The following is a 6,074-nucleotide window of genomic DNA, read 5'->3' on the forward strand; positions in this document are numbered from 1 at the left end:
ATTGTACCGTGAAGTGAAATAACAGCCCAAAAAGCGATAAATATCAACATGAAAGCATGATGCAAAATGGACGTATCAGTGCTGAGAATTTCCTAGGGCCTCAGTCAGCTTGTCATTCTCTCTATCTGGAATGAACGTCCCTTCCTGCGCTGCGGCGATACACATCTGAAGCTTAATCATGGGTATTGCAAGTTGCTCGTCCGTCCAACGACACTTCCCTGTTTCAGGGTCCAAAGTTCCCCCTGTTGGAATTATGCCCTAGAGGCAATAATAAATGTATAGTTATTATTATAATTCCTGTATCAAGATAATAGTTTATTATCCATGCTATAATTGTATTGAATGAAGACTCATTTACATGTGTGGATACATAGACAGAACACCGTCCCTAGCATGCCTCTAGTTGGCTAGCCAGTTGATCGATGATAGTCTGTGTCTTCTGATTATGAACAAGGTGTTGTTGCTTGATAACTGGATCACGTCATTAGGAGAATCACGTGATGGACTAGACCCAAACTAATAGACGTAGCATGTTGATCGTGTCATTTTGTTGCTACTGTTTTCTGCGTGTCAAGTATTTATTCCTGTGACCATGAGATCATATAACTCACTGACACCGGAGGAATGCTTTGTGTGTATCAAACGTCGCAACGTAACTGGGTGACTATAAAGATGCTCTACAGGTATCTCCGAAGGTGTTAGTTGAGTTAGTATGGATCAAGACTGGGATTTGTCACTCCGTATGACGGAGAGGTATCTCGGGGCCCACTCGGTAATACAACATCACACACAAGCCTTGCAAGCAATGTAACTTAGTGTAAGTTGCGGGATCTTGTATTACGGAACGAGTAAAGAGACTTGTCGGTAAATGAGATTGAAATAGGTATGCGGATACCGACGATCGAATCTCGGGCAAGTAACATACCGAAGGACAAAGGGAATGACATACGGGATTATACGAATCCTTGGCACTGAGGTTCAAACGATAAGATCTTCGTAGAATATGTAGGATCCAATATGGGCATCCAGGTCCCGCTATTGGATATTGACCGAGGAGTCTCTCGGGTCATGTCTACATAGGTCTCGAACCCGCAGGGTCTGCACACTTAAGGTTCGACGTTGTTTTATGCGTATTTGAGTTATATGGTTGGTTACCGAATGTTGTTCGGAGTCCCGGATGAGATCACGGACGTCACGAGGGTTTCCGGAATGGTCCGGAAACGAAGATTGATATATAGGATGACCTCATTTGATTACCGGAAGGTTTTCGGAGTTACCGGGAATGTACCGGGAATGACGAATGGGTTCCGGGAGTTCACCGGGGGGGGCAACCCACCCCGGGGAAGCCCATAGGCTTTGGGGAGACACACCAGCCCTTAGTGGGCTGGTGGGACAGCCCCAAAGGGGCCTATGCGCCAAGAGAAGGAAATCAAAGGAAAAGAAAAAAAAAAGAGGGAAGAAGTGGGAAGGGAGGGGGACTCCTCCCACCAAACCAAGTCCAACTCGGTTTGGGGGGGGAGTCCTCCCCCCTTGGCTCGGCCGACCCCTTGGGAGTCCCTTGGACCCCAAGGCAAGGTCCCCCTCCCTCCTCCTATATATATGGGGCTTTTAGGGCAGATTTGAGACGACTTTCTCACGGCTGCCCGACCACATACCTCCATAGTTTTTCCTCTAGATCGCGTTTCTGCGGAGCTCGGGCGGAGCCCTGCTGAGACGAGATCATCACCAACCTCCGGAGCGCCGTCACGCTGCCGGAGAACTCTTCTACCTCTCCGTCTCTCTTGCTGGATCAAGAAGTCCGAGATCATCGTCAAGCTGTACGTGTGCTGAACGCGGAGGTGCCGTCCGTTCGGTACTAGATCGTGGGACTGATCGCGGGATTGTTCGCGGGGCGGATCGAGGGACGTGAGGACGTTCCACTACATCAACCGCGTTCTCTAACGCTTCTGCTGTACGATCTACAAGGGTACGTAGATCACTCATGCCCTCTCGTAGATGGACATCACCATGATAGGTCTTCGTGCGCGTAGGAAATTTTTTGTTTCCCATGCGACGTTCCCCAACAGTGGCATCATGAGCTAGGTTCATGCGTAGATGTCTTCTCGAGTAGAACACAAAAGGTTTTGTGGGCGGTGATGTGCGTTTTGCTGCCCTCCTTAGTCTTTTCTTGATTCCGCGGTATTGTTGGATTGAAGCGGCTTGGACCGACATTACTCGTACACTTACGAGAGACTGGTTTCATCGTTACGAGTAACCCCCTTTGCTCAAAGATGACTGGCAAGTGACGGTTTCTCCAACTTTAGTTGAATCGGATTTGACCGAGGAGGTCCTTGGATGAGGTTAAATAGCAATTCATATATCTCCGTTGTGGTGTTTGCGTAAGTAAGATGCGATCCTACTAGATACCCTTGGTCACCACGTAAAACATGCAACAACAAAATTAGAGGACGTCTAACTTGTTTTTGCAGGGTATGATTGTGATGTGATATGGCCAATGATGTGATGTGATATATTGGATGTATGAGATGATCATGTTGTAATAGAAATATCGACTTGCACGTCGATGGTACGGCAACCGGCAGGAGCCATAGGGTTGTCTTTATACTAACATATGTGCTTGCAGATGCGTTTACTATTTTGCTAGGATGTAGTTTTAGTAGTAATAGCATAAGTAGCACGACAACCACGATGGAAACACGTTGATGGATGATCATGGTGTGGCGCCGGTGACAAGAAGATCGTGCCGGTGCTTTGGTGATGGAGATCAAGAAGCACGTGATGATGGCCATATCATGTCACTTATGAATTGCATGTGATGTTAATCCTTTTATGCACCTTATTTTGCTTAGAACGACGGTAGCATTATGAGGTGATCTCTCACTAAAATTTCAAGACGAAATTGTGTTCTCCCCGACTGTGCACCGTTGCTACAGTTCGTCGTTTCGAGACACCACGTGATGATCGGGTGTGATAGACTCAACGTTCACATACAATGGGTGCAAAACAGTTGCGCACGCGGAACACTCGGGTTAAGCTTGACGAGCCTAGCATGTGCAGACATGGCCTCGGAACACATGAGACCGAAAGGTCGATCATGAATCATATAGTTGATATGATTAGCATAGGGATGCTTACCGCTGAAACTATTCTCAACTCACGTGATGATCGGACTTGGGATAGTCTAAGTGGATCATGAACCACTCAAATGACTAGAGAGATGTACTTTTTGAGTGGGAGTTTAGCATATAATTTGATTAAGTTGAACTCTAATTATCTTGAACATAGTCTAAGTCCACTTTGAATATATTTGTGTTATAGATCATGGCTCACGCAAGTGTCATCCTGAATTTTAATACGTTCCTAGAGAAAGCTAAGTTGAAAGATGATGGAAGCAACTTCGTAGACTGGGCTCGTAATCTTAAGCTAATCTTACAAGCTGGAAAGAAGGATTATGTCCTTAATGCTGCGCTAGGAGATGAACCACCCGCTACGGCTGATCAGGATGTTAAGAACGCTTGGTTAGCACGTAAGGAGGACTACTCAATAGTTCAATGTGCAGTCTTGTATGGCTTAGAACCGGGACTTCAACGTCGCTTTGAGCGTCATGGAGCATTTGAGATGTTCCAGGAGTTGAAGTTTATCTTTCAGAAGAACGCCCGGATCGAGAGGTATGAGACCTCTGATAAATTCTATGCTTGCAAGATGGAGGAAAACTCGTCTGTCAGTGAACATGTGCTCAAAATGTCTGGGTACTCAAACCGTCTAGCTGAACTGGGGATTGAACTCCTGCAAGAAGCTATCACTGACAAAATCCTTCAATCACTGCCGCCAAGCTACAAAGGCTTTGTGTTGAACTACAACATGCAAGGGATGAACAAGTCTCCCGGCGAGTTGTTTGCGATGTTGAAAGTCGCAGAGTCTGAACTTCGTAAAGAGCATCAAGTGTTGATGGTGAGCAAGACCACTAGTTTCAAGAGAAACGGCAAAGGCAAGAAGGGCAATTCGAAGAAGAGCGGCAAGCCTGTTGCCAATCCGCCGAAGAAACCCAAGGCTGGACCTAAGCCTGAAACAGAGTGCTTCTATTGCAAGGGTATGGGTCACTGGAAGCGCAATTGCCCCAAGTATCTGGCAGATAAGAAGGCGGGCAAAGAAAAATCAGGTATATTTGATATACATGTTATTGATGTGTACTTAACCGGCTCTCGTAGTAGTGCCTGGGTATTCGATACCGGTTCTGTTGCTCACATTTGCAACTCGAAGCAGGAACTGCGGAATAGACGAAGGCTGGCGAAAGACGAAGTGACGATGCGCGTAGGAAACGGTTCCAAGGTTGATGCAATCGCCGTCGGCACAGTGTCACTTCAACTACCATCGGGATTAGTGATGAACTTAAATCATTGTTATTTAGTGCCTGCGTTGAGCATGAACATTATATCTGGATCTTGTTTATTGCGAGACGGTTACTCTTTTAAGTCTGAGAATAATGGTTGTTCTATTTCTATGAGTAACATCTTTTATGGTCATGCACCGAATGTGAGAGGATTGTTCATATTGAATCTCGATAGCGATACGCATATACATAACATTGAGACCAAAAGAGTTAGAGTAAACAATGATAGCACCATATTTTTGTGGCACTGCCGCTTGGGTCATATTGGTGTAAAGCGCATGAAGAAACTCCATGCTGATGGACTTTTGGAGTCACTTGACTTTGATTCACTTGACACGTGCGAACCATGCCTCATGGGCAAGATGACTAAGACTCCGTTCTCCGGAACGATGGAGCGTGCAAGTGACTTGTTGGAAATCATACATACCGATGTGTGTGGTCCAATGAGCGTGGAGGCACGCGACGGATATCGTTATTTTCTCACCTTCACTGACGATTTAAGTAGATATGGTTATGTCTACTTGATGAAGCACAAGTCTGAAACATTTGAAAAGTTCAAGCAATTTCAGAGTGAAGTGGAAAATCATCGTAACAAGAAGATCAAGTTCCTACGGTCTGATCGTGGGGGTGAATATCTGAGTTTCGAGTTTGGTACTCACTTAAGACAATGTGGAATTGTTTCGCAGTTAACACCGCCTGGAACACCACAGCGTAATGGTGTGTCCGAACGTCGTAATCGTACTTTGTTAGAGATGGTGCGATCTATGATGTCTCTTACTGATTTGCCGTTATCATTTTGGGGTTATGCATTAGAAACAGCTGCATGCACTTTAAATAGGGCACCATCGAAATCCGTTGAGACGACACCATACGAACTGTGGTATGGCAAAAGGCCAAAGTTGTCGTTTCTTGAAGTTTGGGGATGTGATGCTTATGTCAAAAAGCTTCAGCCTGAAAAGCTGGAACCCAAAGCGGAAAAGTGCGTCTTCATAGGTTACCCAAAAGAGACAGTTGGGTACACCTTCTATCTCAAATCCGAGGGCAAAGTGTTTGTTGCTAAGAACGGAGCTTTTCTCGAGAAGGAGTTTCTCTCGAGAGAATTGAGTGGGAGGCAGATAGAACTTGACGAGGTTGTCGAACCTCTCATCCCTCTGGATGGTGGCGCAGGGCAAGGGGAGACCTCTGTCGTTGCGACGCCGGTTGAGGAGGAAGTTAATGATGATGATCATGAAACTCCAGTTCAAGTTTCTGTTGAACCACGCAGGTCGACGAGATCACGCACTGCTCCAGAGTGGTACGGTAATCCCGTCTTATCAATCATGTTGTTAGACAACAATGAACCTGCAAATTATGAAGAAGCAATGGTGGGCCCAGATTCCAACAAATGGCTAGAAGCCATGAAATCCGAGATAGGATCCATGTATGAGAACAAAGTATGGACTTTGGAGATACTACCTGAGGGCCGCAAGGCTATTCAGAACAAATGGATCTTTAAGAAGAAGACGGACACTGACGGTAATGTGACCGTTTATAAAGCTCGACTTGTGGCAAAGGGTTTGTCACAAGTTCCAGGAGTTGACTACGATGAGACCTTCTCACCCGTAGCGATGCTTAAGTCCGTCAGAATCATGTTAGCAATAGCTGCATTTTTCGATTATGAAATCTGGCAGATGGATGTCAAAAC

The sequence above is a fragment of the Hordeum vulgare genome, chromosome 2H (genome assembly GCF_904849725.1).
Source record: "Hordeum vulgare subsp. vulgare chromosome 2H, MorexV3_pseudomolecules_assembly, whole genome shotgun sequence".
In the NCBI taxonomy this organism is placed as follows: domain Eukaryota; kingdom Viridiplantae; phylum Streptophyta; class Magnoliopsida; order Poales; family Poaceae; genus Hordeum; species Hordeum vulgare.